This window comes from Varroa jacobsoni, unplaced genomic scaffold (assembly GCF_002532875.2).
Source record: "Varroa jacobsoni isolate VJ856 unplaced genomic scaffold, vjacob_1.0 scaffold_1419, whole genome shotgun sequence".
NCBI classification, from domain to species: Eukaryota; Metazoa; Arthropoda; class Arachnida; order Mesostigmata; family Varroidae; genus Varroa; species Varroa jacobsoni.
Window position 1 is genome coordinate 108,961 of NW_019214321.1, and position 14,433 is coordinate 123,393.

Consider the following 14,433-nt stretch of genomic DNA (forward strand, 5'->3'; position numbering starts at 1 on the left):
TATTGACGGCGCATAGACACTATTTATTTGTTTTATATAGTAATTCTCCTTGATATAATAATAGCGGGAGAAATACTGAGGACTTGATTGCAGTTTTGTGTACAATGCAAAAACACAATTACAGATTGGGCAGCAAAAACGGTGTGACCCAGGCTAATATAGCATAATATTATCAGCTGTAGACGTACTTCAGTGTTTATCGAAAAGATGTATGAGCAAACGCAATTCAAAAAGCTATTGGACTTAGCATCGAGACCAATCGCAATAAGCCGTTTTCGGATCTTCGTTCTCCTCTGCGATACATCCTTCTAGTAAACTGGTCACCCAAAAACAAGACGACCGAAAGAAACTCTACACTGACGATCGAGTCTGGGCCGATCTGGATGTTCTTCTGTTCAGTTAAGTTCATAGCATTTCTCGCGGTCATACGCTGTTTCCTACAGCATTTCTTTGGCAGATACATAGTGGGGCAGAAGCAGTTCAATTGTTGGGCACTATAGGTATCTCCCTCTCGTACGACTGTTGCCCCCGCTACAAGCTGTACTAAAGCAGTAGCTGTAAATTGTGGCAAACATTCGGAGCAGCAATTGAGGCTCTTTTTAGTGAGGGCTTACTCACTTTTCTCATTGGGCACTTCTCTACCACTTTGCTGATGGATCAATAGAAGTGTTTTGCACTATTTGATCAGCTGGACTAAGCTGCCATTGCGCTAGCAATAGCATGGCTATGTAGGCACAGAAAATGCGCCTATATAACGTGCAAGTGCGCTCCAGCTGAGCCCGCTGCCCGCTCTGGGGGGGGGGGGGGGTCGATGCTCAACGATAGACCAGGCGGCTGTCAGCGGGCTATGGTCTCTCATGATAGATTCTTAAAGCTTCATTTTTTCTTATTTGAATTTTCATAACTGAAATTTAGGATGGAGGAAGATGCTTCGTTGCTTGCCCGTGCTTACCGCCTCCACTGCCACGCTGGAGTAGACCCACTCATCAACTTCGGCTATTTAGTGATAAAGATGGCAACCTCATCTCGACCCATCGAACGAGGCAAAGGAAGCACAAAGACCACTTCTTTTTTAGGATGCTATCGATAGAGCCCTATCCTGGTATAGAAGCTTAAGACGATTTCAGCATTATCCGGGTTTCTTTGACTGCCTATTCACTCTCTCGCTCGGTTGCCAATTGCACTTCGTTGGTCTTTTATTGGGTATGCGCACATCTCGATAGGGTAACTCCAAGTTACTCGACCGTTGTCCATGGTCAATCAAGGGATGGCCAATAGGATCTACGGACAGCGACACAAAGTGATTCGTGGTCAGAAAAGACTTGGTAGCTAAAACACTTTATTAACCCAGTGAATTACAAATCAATACACAGTGGCCCAGTTCACCCGTAGCTTGCGTTTGTTCATTCCTTAGGCGGCGGGAAGGGGGTGGTTGTCATTTATCATGTGGAAACCCGAATGATGTTAAACGTTCGTGTTACAATTCAGTTTAGCGACACGGGCTTGAAAGTGTGCCAGGCACGTAAATGTGTCCTGTTATGAGTGCCATTCATGAAACTGATCTTTCGCATAGTGAGGTCTAATCAGTTTGATATAAAACGAATGTCTCATTAACATCATTCAAAGAAACTGTGATGGGGTTGAACTATGAAATAATGAAGTGCAAACTTATAAAGGATGCCCTTTTTGTAGTTTAGGTAGGTAGGTAGGTAGGTAGGCTGATCCAAAGGCCAAATAACAAACTTCGATTATGTTCGACAATGCTGGCAGTAAGTATATTGGCGCATGCGACAATTGGCCCAGGTTAAGTGATGCCTGGCGATCAATTAATGTGTTAATTGTCGCAATAGTATGTCAATTCGTACGTAATGAATTGTCGGCCTGATGCGGGCTTATCGTAGCTTAACGCGCTGCAGATTATATGAAAACACCCGTTGAACAGACGATGAAGCCAAGGAATAGCCAATTCGGCCTCGACTCCGTCGATTGTCATCGGAACGCCGGTATTCTTTGGTACGGGCATCCAAATCGATAGGATGTTTTCGGTGAAAGGCAAAAATTTTCTTCGCCTCAGAGAAGTGGCTGATTACTTAGCAGGACCGTCCAGTATTTTTTATATTGATTACGAAAATGTAAATAATTTGCAATGTAGTCGTGAATACGCACATGTTCGCGGGTCGGTCTGCCCCTCTAAACGTAAGCGAAAAGTACAAAAATCACAAACGCTTAATCGGTGTCTCTGCTGAGCATCATTGATTACTTCGCACGCTGTCTTATTTCATAACCAAAGCGTCAGCTTTTTTGCCCCTCATCAGGGTTTCGTCAACCCACATAACACCCTTCAAGTCTTTCCATCTCATCTCCTCATGTGCTAACAGCTAGTTCTGTTGTTATTAATGATTACGGTATCATGCAATCGCCAAAAGCATGGAAAAGTTGCGCTGGGTATCCTGCAAAAGGGATTTTGCTTACGATGTTACTACCATGCAGGTACGTTGATCAAATTATGATTCTAATTTTCTTCAGTTTGCTACAGGTGACTGATCTGTGTATCTTATAAGTCGGAAATACTGCTACGGATTAAAATAATACCGATTGCAATTTTCCGATAGATTTCTGTATCAGATTAGAACCTTCGAGATTATTTCACATGTGTGTAAGCTTCCGATTTATTGTAGATGACAGCACGAACAATCTGCCGTGAGAAGAATCGCGGGTAACCAGTGATTTTGGCTGTTCATCAAAATAAACGAGACTGAAGTAAACAAAGAGAACTGACGTCTTTCGTTCCTATTGTTCCGTTCCTAGCATTGATGATGCGCCGATTGCAGTAGCGGCTTCCACGACAGGACGATCTCAGCAAATGGGGGCAAGTGCTGAATAATATCTAAACTGCACGCCGTTGTCGGTCACTGGTTACCGTAACTGTGCATAATAATAATAATGCGGCTGATGTTGGTGGGTAAGGCATGACCTAGTCAACCCGAAACGAAAGATACACAAAAGGGCGTTGACTAAATTAATGGGCTAAGAGGTTTTCATCGTGGCCCCGGCGGCCGTTCAGCGGCGGCAGCATGTTTCTGTTATTCGTTAATGGTGACGAAGTTAAGTGTCAAAACGAGTAGTTCAGAGCTTGTTTGTGTGGTCTGGGCGCCATTCGACTCTTATGCAGCCGGTAAAATAAAGAATGAACGAAAAATCCAAAAAAAACCGAGATTCGTTACTTTGCATTATATAGACTACAGGGAAACGAATGAGGGAAGACATGGCAGTAGAGTCGGTCTGATTTCGAGGTGAGCGATTTTACAAATCTCGCTTTTAGAGCTCTGGCAAAAACACTGGAATTGGTATCTTTCAAGAGAGTGCTATCAAAATTATGTGGTAGCCACCTTCACGATGAGGCGCCGTGTCTAACATGAGGGCCGCATGTAACTAAATAAGCGCCTAAACACTATCCGATGAGACGTCACACCTAAGGTACTTGATGACCCTTTATAGCACATCGTAACATAGGGGTATCATAGTTTTCCGCGTCAGTACTTGCTCACTTAAAAGCAGCAATAATTTGAGTTAGTTATTTGAACAACTTATTTTATTTCTCGCATATATTTATTATACTTTTGAGTTGTTGGCGGGAACAAATACGGCCCCAGTTATGCCCGGTAATGCATATACATGCGACACGTAATGTTTGTTTCCGATAATCTTTACCATTATATTCCATACGCATTGCTCCTGTTTGTTGTTTCCTACGCAAAAACGTGTAAATTCTAGGGAAAATTGTACACTTAACGATTAATGAATTAAGCGAGGCCGTGACGTTCACCTGTTTGCACAATATCCTTATCTTCTTTTTGCAGCCCGTTGTTACGTCTTAGTTTTATTCGCGTCGCGCTCGGCATTTGATGGCACGTTTTAATCCTTCCTTGATTGTCCACGTTTTTTTCATCCCAAAGTTCCGCTCGGCGTCGCTTGACGCGCCCGAACAATTATCGTGTCGCCCGGAGAGCCACAGCAGTTTCATTAAGCTTTCGTTTGCTCGAGCATTACATGTCATGCATTACATGTCGAGCATGTGTTTCATTGTGATCACATGCGGCTCCCCTGAACACGATGGACAAGCGTCACAATCTTGAATACCGTTAACATAGAATCTTAGGTCTTCGCTATCCCAGTATTATAGCAATTAAAAAATGACACATAATTACTGATGTGCCTATGGTCTGTCTGCGATGTTAGCGCAGGCTCGTAAGTTGCAGCCTAATCAACTAAGATCCCTTGTAACATATAATAGTAATAGAAGTTCTGACAGTTGACGTAGTAATCGCTCATCGCCAACACAGCACATCGTCGACAATTCTGTTTCCCGCTGACTTCCATCTGACGCTTTGTGTAGAAGTGGTTTCGAAGTTCCACTGTGTAGTGCGTCACTGACAGGATAAAATCTATCTAATTCACAATAACGCGCCGAATTTTTTTGAATCGTAGCTCATACATCGTTCTTGGCCTGCTCCTTTCACGCGATAAGAAAAAAAGAACCGAAATTGAAGTTGTTTTTATTGACACCCTTTAGAATTGTACATGTCTGAGAACAAATGAAGCCTTCTGCGCGCCTGAGGCTTCGGTAGCACCGAGGCGGTAGTGCCGGATAGACTTCAGCAGTTTCGTCGGGCTTCGCCAGACGTCGCTATCGGCAAGGTTTACCGGGTTACCGCTTACAAGCAAGGTGCGCGAAGCGATGACGGCAATCAGACCTGCGTGAATTTAGCTTTCCGCTACGGAACACGAGCGCTTAACGAAATGCTCACCTTATATCAGTTCTTTGATGTGCTTCCATGCGCAGGAAGATAGATATCTTCTCACGATACGTGTTAGACTATATTTCTCCAGTAAACAACTATGGGGGCGGCGAAATGAGTCTGGGAGAAGACGACAGGAGGTGGCCCACTTTGTTGAACAACAACCGCTTGCTCGTAGTGAAATTAATAAAGCTCATGTTAGAATGGTCAAGAGCGTCGAGCTTACGCATGGGCATTTATTCATTGATATATCTTTGGGTATTGATACGTGTGTCTCCTTAATACTAAGCGTTACTATTTGCCGTGGCGTCGAATCGCTTTTGCCGTTACTGCTGACACTGCCCTAGTATCACCCTAGAAACTCGATGACCGTGAGGCGATCGCTGAGGTAATAGCGATGGTACTGAGTGAACTTGTACACTAATCTCGTTCTAAGAGGACATCTATTGTCGAGAAAAATCTATACGGCTTGGCCGATCTAAAAACGCGCTAATTTTGTTTATACATTATAGATATATACCTATTAAAAAAAAGGGGAACTAACAACTCGTGTGCTAGAGAAACACGGTAATGAACGACGGGCGTAGCTAATGACGTGTACTCATTCGACAGTTCCACTATTTATATAGCCATGAAAACACCAATCCATAATGTTTTCGCCTTATCGAGTAGTGTTATTTTGCCAACATTGATACAATTGGTTCATTAAGTTAAGTGCAAAACATTTTGCCAAGGCAACAAATGAGGAGAACTAAACGTGTAGCGTTAGATGAGCTGACAGCCTGAATTGGCAATGGCTGACTTCATGGCAACGTGCGATCACTAGTTAGTAATTATTGTTATGGCCAATGCATCGAGCATTGGACCGTAGCAATCCGTTTTCAGAACTCCCAGCCACAATGAAGCCCCATTGTACTTCCTAAACTTGAAAGCAGACGCTACGATGTACCGACAGACGCCTGGCAATAGAAAACACCACGTTCAAAAAGCAGGTTTATACATGCCGACCTGACTAGCAATAACTAACCGCTGAGGGAACAGACGTCTCCCGGCGATTAGGTACTGCTTGAAACGGATTATATAAATTACAGAGAATTTCTCTTTTGTTCTGAACAAAAGGCTACGCTATGCATTAAGTCATCGTTTTTAGACCTCTGCAACTGCCACCTGTCCGATGGTGATGTTCTTTATTTGTACCAATACATTTGCAACTGTGAAGTTAGGAAATTAACGGCAAACAAAAAGTTTTACAAGTTCCTATGTTCAGTTCATATTCGACCACTGCCGTTGGTTTACTGTGTTGAGAATTTAAGAAGACATACGTAGCTATCAATATGTCAGTTCTGCGAGAATCCTCTATCTGATATTTTCTCAGAAAAATGCCAGACCTATTATGCTCCATAATTAACGTGCAGTAATTTTACGTGTTTTGTTATTAAGAAAAGACTTCCCGAAAACGACCATGTTAACGGCAATGAACTTACAACATCTGCTGGCCAAATATGCGTACGACAATCGCTGACAAACACACGTCCGTCATACGACAATAGATAATGCTGTTGTCAGTGCAGCTTTTAACTTGTTTGTTGGACTGTGCTATGGCGTCCTTTATGACAGTATCCTTTTTTCGGTTCGTCGGCGCCATCGCCGGTTTTATTTCGCAGTGTTGGAGATGTCCATGCCGATCCTCTATTCGTTCGCTCCGTATCATTGACCCCACTAACCCGTTATATGTAGTGGTAGCATGAAGGTAACTGACCAGCTTAAGTAGCTCTACTTATCCATACGATTTTAGTTAGTTAGCTCGATTCGATATTGTTAAATGGCTGGCACGTTATATAGACCTGCATGACGTCTGCTCGGCTGGAAGCGAGTTCAGAAATAGATCAGGAACGTGTTCCTTATTCCTTCTGATTGTTATTCGTATACGCGTACCTATGTTTGTATGTGTGGTGCATTTGTGGGGTGGCAGTCCCAAATAATCGTCAACTATTAGTGCTAGACTGTGTCGTCTCTGTATTCGTTGTCTGTTCGAAACTTTGCGGCTTTACAGCGCACTTGTGTTTAGATCTGTAGCAATATTGGTAACAATTACATTGACCTAAATGACGTGGGCAGATTTAGCTTCTGGTTAGCTGAACTCTACCGTTTAGCTATGTTCGCCGCTTGTAGTCGCTACTTCTGTCGTCATCTTTATTACAACTACTGGCATCGCTAGCACGGGTGCAGCACGCGCGCTGCATCGAAGCAGCTGTGGCCAACGTTGAGTAGTCATTGGCCTGGCGAACAGATCTGCGACACTTTCTTTTTTCCTCCTACGCACGATGCAACCCCGATCCAATCCGATCTGATCTGATCCGAAGGGCTGCATATGCTGGCGCACCGTAGCCTGATGACTTTAACAGACGGACGATTGTTGTGAACAATAGAAACAAGCGGATGATGATCACCAAGATCATTGTCATCATCATGAACATGGCCGACTGCTTTAGCTACTGCAAGTAACAGTTGGTGACTACCAGCGTTAGCGCACGTCCGCTCGTATAGTGATTCTGAAATCGCCAGTGGCAAATCGTAGGAGCAGTAGCAGCGACCGGAGTGCGGGTTGTGACTTTTTACGGAGACGCGATGTCAGGAGCAGCCACCGCAGCTATCCGCCTTGGCGCTAAACTGAATCAGATGCCATAGTCGTAGCAGCTCGTCGATGTTTGCTGATCTTTTCGCGCCTTCCGCTAGTGAGATCCTGGTGTTGCGCACTCATTCTGTTGTTCCTATCAGCCCGTGCCAGCAGCAACAAGATCCGGTTAGTTAGTCAATGTAAGGGTTGAAGTTTACTCACTAGTCAGTTTTTCGGGAGGCGTACATACAGAGGCGTAAAATAGACAATGGAGATATGCGTGTTAGTTTAGATGTGGCGGCATAAACTGCAGTTACTCTTGTCGTGTTCGGTTAAAGTGTGGGCGAAAAAAAAAAAGACGCTTAGCAATAAACCCATTAAGTGTTTTTTTGCCTCTTTAGATAAAACATGTTACACCGGAAAACATCATCACGACTGCATCCGATGTGGCCATTCTTGACGCGCCAGCGTGGCAATCATGCACATCTGGGAACGGACAGGAGTACGAGTACCACCGTGTTAAAGAGAAATCGACTAGTTCACCAGTCAACTATTTTTTTTTAAATGGAGAAAATGCTTGTGTGTAGCTGTATATGTAGGGTGTTTGCGTGTCGTACGCTGGAACAAATAAAATTGCCACCTTACGATGACGCGGCACTGTCAAGAAACGGTGAAATTGACAACGATGATGTTGACGGCGGTATTTATCATAGAAGGGGCAAGTATCGTAACGAGCGTTTGGCGATAGATCTTAAGTTTTCCCATTTTGGGAAAAGCGAAAACTTCCCAAGCTACTAGCAGTTGGACCGCGGTTTTCTCTGCTAGTCCTGAAGATGGGCTCCCAAGCCGAGAATACAAATTATACACGTGAAGGAAAGATGAGAAACGGAAAAAATCTTTGGTAGAAAAAGGTGTGGAAACAGACGGAATACGATAAAAAACTAATTCGCCAAAGGGTAATGAATGACTGGTCGGTTATGGGGGATCGGGTGATCTAACTAGAAAGATGACAGGGTTGTACTAACGAAGATTTAACAGACGACATCGTAATTCGGTGAATGAGTGCACAACAGTTGTATTTCTATGTCGAAGTTGTTAGCAAACGTTGTCGATAAGTTTCGTTGAAAATTCTAACTACCTCCAATAGAAATTGCGCAATCGCTGCGACTCGTGCTACGGTGCTCGCATTCTCCTCCAAGCAAGCTTTCCTTGAAGCTTTTTCTCTTGAAAATTACGGATAAATAAGGAAAAAAATCATCTCCACTGAAGATATCTAGAAAAAACGATTTCCCACGTATTCAGTCTGACCCTACTACCCTAGCTGGAAAATGCTTAACTGCGGCAAACAAAGAGCTGGCATAATACCGAAACTTGTCAAATACACCCTAATTGGCCAGCAGTTAGTCAGGGATCAACACCTTTCTTTCTTAGAGAATTTTTTTCAGGAAAAACTCCTCGCCAAATCAGCTTATATCGATTCTTGTGACTACTATTAGCACTGGCAGTAGCAGCAGCAGCAGCATTATTAGCTTTTAGGCAATCGCGTGATTTTACAACGGATAGCTTAAGGCGCCGGGACTGGAGACCCGGGCCGAAGGCACCGTGTCGGATGGGCACTAAATTCGCTAAATCCGTTATGGTTAACGTTGCACTGTGTCGTGCCCAAGCTGCTGTTGGCACTGGGTGACGGCTTTAACACGGCAGAAATGTGAGTGAGACAGGGATAAATATGGGCCGCTTGGCGTGTCGAAATCAGCTTATGGTCACGTCTGGACCTAGGATGGAATTCAAAGACACGCCCGAAAAACGTGCTGGCAGTAGTGTTAAACTTAACTGATGTCGTCGGGAATAGTAACCAACATACCACATTCAAAGGTTCAAACGACGTAGCTAATTGGATCACGAAGGCCGTGCTTATCTGGGCTTATGGCAAGTGTGAGAAAATTGTCGGAATCACCTGTGTTGAAATCACCATTTCTTTTTCGTGGTATTAATATGTGTTGTAGAAACTGAATGTGGTCCATTGGTAGCTTGATGTTAATAGAAGCTTTGTCGCAAACCTGTCGCATCAAAAGCCTGAATGGCTCGTAGATGTTGTATGATTAACATTTGTAGGATAATATTGTGGGACAGCTTGGATTTACTATTATAGTTTCAAGACATGATTGAACTTATTTTAATGGTGCCTTGTGAATAAACTTTTACGAGATGGCGTTGTATCCTTCTCCCTTGTCAACTTTATCCTATAACGAATGATTCGTACTTGCCTTGAGTCTTTTTTTTTTTTATCTAATAAGTCTTTCATAGGTCCTTCTACCGTGTAAACAACAGAGGGTCACGCGATGCCTGCTTTGCTTGGCAAAATCCATGTAAGTACGGCCTTAGAGCAAAGGGTAACCATTCCTTCTGTACCCCACGCGTTCCGTTGATAGCGGTGTAATTCATTTGCGTTAGTTGCTAAACGCAACTTGCTGTAGGAAATCGACGAAGATCTCTCTTATTAGAATGTAAATTAGGTTGTATGTCCTTGCCTGCCTATTGTATAGTTGGTGTACTTCACGTGGTCTCCATATTTGCCACCGCTATTGGCCTCTAACACATGCCATTGAGTGCCAAGGACAGCTCATTTCAGAACAACAAAAGCGTTGTTCCATGTCTCGCCCCGCTCTTTCCTGATAACAAGCCAGCGTTCCCTTTCGGACCTCCCAATGTATCTTGGGCACCCATAATGGTCTTTTCTATCTATTGGCTTATTCGTAAAGTCGATCTCCATGAGCAAACGTCCTACCCAGTATTCAAGCGGCAGCCACAGCAGTTGCCTCATGCCGGAGCATTCCTTGATTGTCCTTCCGTGGGACACTCATAAAGCCATGTTTCGAGGTGTTTCTCTTGAGTTCTTCGTCTTCCTTCTTACCAAGTGTATCCCTCTTCACTGTTTTCATCTCCTTCCTACGCTTCAATGGCACTACCCGTTGAGGAACCCGGCTTGCAAACTTCAATCGGTCACACAGAGAGGAAATCCAGGGGGGTGTATTGGCTAGCGAATGGAACATTGATAGACAGCCCCTTCGTGGGGATGGTGTAGAAAGACGAGTCCCTAGTGGGATGAGGTCCACTAGTCTTATTTACATTTAAACACATGACTCAGAGTTGGTGGGATGCGGTTGTCCGATCCTTTCCTGATCCTCTGTTGCGATCGGCTCAGATCTCTGAGTGGACTTGAAGTAAACCAAAATCGGACCTAAAATTGGCCCTCCACGCTTTGCGACGAGTGTGTACAACCAATAATCTCGTCAAAATTTAAGCAGACTTACATAGGTGCATAAGTTTGATGGATGTTTTGCATCGTAGACTGTGCGTGCATGTTTCTTTGGTATTGTGTCCACTCAACTATAAATGATGACAAGACACTACTATCTGAACCTCTGGACGTTCACCAAGCAATGAACATAATCGGCAATAGCGATGGGGTGCTACGCAAAAAGAACAATCCCTACGCTTACGAGACCCAATAGGATGAAAAGCACATTAACATCTGAGTTAGCGTGTTTAAATCGCAAGTATGTTGTTAATGATACCCCGACTTCTTACCATGCTTGCAATCTTGTCATCATGCGATAAGAGTTTTTTAGAGGAGTTTAGTAAGCAGATGCATGAGGTGCTTGGTCAGCAACGCAGCGGCGTCCAGAGGATTTGAAAAAGCTTATATTTCTCCCGCATTTATCTGTGGCCTTAAGGCATCAAATGGTGTCATACCCCGAATAACGGAGACGAAGATATTGTTGCCCACGGTGGGAGTATCGACAAGAGTAACTTTTGCCAATCGACCGATACGCCAGCCAGCGAGAGCTTTCTCCACTGTACGTCGTTGTCAAATAGAAAGAGATTTGTGGTAGCGATATCGGGAGTGATGAGTTGTTCGAAACACCGCCTAATGTGGAAGTATATTTATGCCGCGGTAGGCTCTGTAACAGTACTGCGTATGAATGAAGTTGAACGTGAAGAAATGGTGATCCTTAGTGTATTATTGTCTAATGTGGAGTGATCCAAAAGAAAGGATCTTCATAATCTGTTCAGTAGCAGGCGGACTTTCGCCCAGATGGTGGCTTTATGTAACGTTGTCACGGTCAGCACGAGTGGCTGTTTAATAAATGCACATTGACACTTTGCGTGTGACGATAGGTTGACGTCAGAGGGGTCTGTAGATGGTAGGCGAGTAGCAGAACCTGGACAATGGCGACAGAGCATCTGAGTTCTTCTCATATCTTGCCACCGTGATACATAACTGTCTTTCAAGAGTGAAGAAAACCATAGGGGGCAGAGGGAGTGGAGAGGTTCCTTTTTACTATTTCCTATACCAATATTTCTTAGCGAAGCTACTGATAGTGACTAGTTATGGATAAGCGGGCAGACCAATCTCTGTATTGGCGACAATACAAAAAGATCGCCAAAATGCCCGTAGTCAGGTTGGGGCAGCCGCACTAGCAAGTGTTCTACCTCAGTCTGGAACACAATGGAAGTGCTAGGATGCTGGATGCGGTTTGCAATCCTTTAGCAACACCAGCTTCTGAGTACTTCGATTAGTGACGGTGTACAGCTGGTCAGCATCTTGTTGACTTGAGATAATGGCATATATGTGATTGTTAGTTCTTTATATACCATCACAGGGTACATAGTCCAACTCACCGGGTTGTTTCGTATGTGGGGTCGGTGACGATGTAGTAGCAACGAAGCCCGCATCAATAGAGAAGCAAAAGTTTGCAGACTAATTTTTCGTTCAGATTATTTTTTTTTAGCAAAATAGGTTACAGAATTAAACAAATTTACCTGCATATAATGTATGCCAACAAAAAATGAACGCACTAGTCAATATTAGGTAATTCCCATCCCTGCAGATCGATCAGCACCCATAGAATTGCGGTCTGACTCAAACGCATAGGTACGAAGCTCTATTGCATTTAAGATGTAATCGTTCTAGTATCATATTTTTAAGAAACAACACCTCACTGTCTGAAAAATTGAAATAAGTTTCGAATGCCCCCTGTTCGTTCGTGGGCGACATTTAGTTTTCCGCTTGCCGTATCACCTATTTATTCCTAAGTATTAGCGTGATTGGAGACCGAAAAAACCAAAGCGAGACACTGCTGACTGACATTTAAATTATAACCTCTCGTCTGCTGGCAATCCTTTGAGGCGTGACGGACCGACCAGTTTTCTGAAGTATACGGATGTAGCAGCCTGTCGGACACATTCGTTTTGCATCGGGATAGCCATCACCAACAACAATAGCCGTAGCAGTAGCGGTAGCTCTTACTTCTTTGTTTCTGAGAGCACAAGTAACATGACTGATTCAGCAGGACACGGTACTAAGCGTCTGTGTTTTAGGTCAGGGAATGCTGACACTACGCTGTGTTTCAGATGTGGGTGTCTAACACGAAGGCAGACTAATAATTTATAGCACCGGGAAGATATGTAGGTTAAAACCGATAGAGTGTCGCGTGTCCACTCAGTTTGGTTGATGCAATGTGAACTTTTATGGGTAACAGCAGCACGGATATCCGTCAAATATACAGTATTACCAGAAAGTAAAATTGGGCTTAGTAAAATAATACTACCAAAGAAAGCCTTCCAAAAGCGGTTTCTACTATTCGTTTGGATCGTTGTTTACGCCCCCGTCGTCGGTGAAAAATGGACCCGTGCATGCTTAAGCATCGTCCTTCTTAACAACCCCCTATGTAACAGTGCGACTTCGTTAATTTTCTATTAAATATTACTATGTTTCGATTAGTCTGTCAAAATTACTTTTTATATCATCATCAGTGTTGTTAGTGCCGTGTTGCCTATTTTAATTTATTGATAAATCAACATTATTACAATCTGGATTTTTTTCCTCTATCATGGCTATTAAAATCCGATATAGAAGAAGCGCTGGTCAAACCTGGCCAGCCTGAAGATCTACGGACGAAGCTCGTAACTTTGGTCTATTGTTGTGCTGTTGTCGTCGTCGTTACAACTGTGTACGCAATTGTACTCGCATCACCCATTGCTTGGTCCGTCTCATGCACACTTTGGTGGATCAACGAAATCGGCCAGCGAACTGGTTCCGTTGTAGTCAGCAGATGAGGACGGGCTATCTGCCTAGGACGACGACCTAGTGCCAGAGCGTTGATGATAGACTCGGCACTGATCTAGAAACAACAGCAGCGATATCAACGCCAGCAGTAGTATCAATTAGAGGCTTGGAAGTAACAAGCTTGGTATCAATACCAAGAGCAACTAACCATCCGGCAGGCGCCCTGTGGAGTCTGTTGTTGGGTCAAGTGTATTACTTATCTACGTATATACGATACACGATTGTAGTCGATGGGAAAGTGCGCTTGTTAATGTGCTTGGCAATGCAGGTCAGTCTGTTGGACTCCGTCTAGAAACACACTTTGTTTTCCTTTTCAGAATCATTCCGATGCTGGAACGGACTAGATATATGGTAAATGCAGGAGAGCCCCGGTTTCGGTCCTCAGCAAGCAACAGAAACACTTGAGACCACCCGAAGACGCTAGTAAGACGAAGCACCGATTCCTGGTGGCTGGTTTTCGCTTTCGTTTACATGAGCGACGATGAACGATGTAGAGGAAGAACGTTGGCTGTGGGTATGGGTGCCAGCGGCAGCAAACCTTGTGTCTGCAGTTATAGTTTATCGCGCATTTTAGCGCGGACTCAGAGAGAAAAGAGTGAGGTCAGACGCCCAGATGCATCAGCGCGCACCCGATGGCGGCACGAGGAAAGCGTGTTTAAAGACTAATATCGCAGCTGGAAGGATTGGCGATGCCATACGAGTAAATACCGAGACGCATAAATATAGCAGGCAGGTCAGAGTGGCAAGGAAAAACTGGAATGAAACGACGGATACGTACGCCCGTGGTCATAGCAATATGAAGAGCTTGGTGTATGCAACAGTAATCGTACTGGTGGTAGGTCGTCGGTGATTCAGAGTTGTGGCTCTATGGAAGGAGAATGCAT

The 14,433-nt window shown here is 44.0% G+C and overlaps 1 protein-coding gene and 1 long non-coding RNA gene across 2 annotated transcripts in view; both read left to right on the forward strand.

Annotated features, from left to right (window-relative positions):
* Positions 1–14,433, forward strand: part of LOC111269823 (integrin alpha-PS1) — a 130,069-nt gene that overhangs the window by 38,802 nt on the left and 76,834 nt on the right. The window lies entirely within an intron of this gene.
* LOC147752200 (uncharacterized) lies at positions 6,668–9,635 on the forward strand. Its single transcript, XR_015314705.1, has 2 exons — positions 6,668–7,602; positions 7,818–9,635. It is a non-coding gene; the product is annotated as an uncharacterized LOC147752200 (long non-coding RNA).